The sequence below is a fragment of the Sycon ciliatum genome, chromosome 1 (assembly GCF_964019385.1).
Source record: "Sycon ciliatum chromosome 1, ocSycCili1.1, whole genome shotgun sequence".
NCBI classification, from domain to species: Eukaryota; Metazoa; Porifera; class Calcarea; order Leucosolenida; family Sycettidae; genus Sycon; species Sycon ciliatum.
The window spans coordinates 43,469,200-43,469,439 of NC_088643.1; positions in this window are offsets into that span (position 1 = coordinate 43,469,200).

Sequence of the window (240 nt, forward strand, 5' to 3'; positions counted from 1 at the left end):
ATCAGTGAATAGTATCGGAACTGAGGGTACTGTGTACAACAACTTAGACCATTTTATAACAGCATAATTAATTAAAAGTGTGAACAACAAAGGAAGTGCTACAGCATTACATAATAGGTGTCAAACATAGTGCTAACGTATATAACTGAGTGCAGCCACAAAGCAAGAGGTGATACAGTGCAACATGACACAACATTTACATCTGATAACCAGCTACGAGAACAACTTTAGCGCGACTAC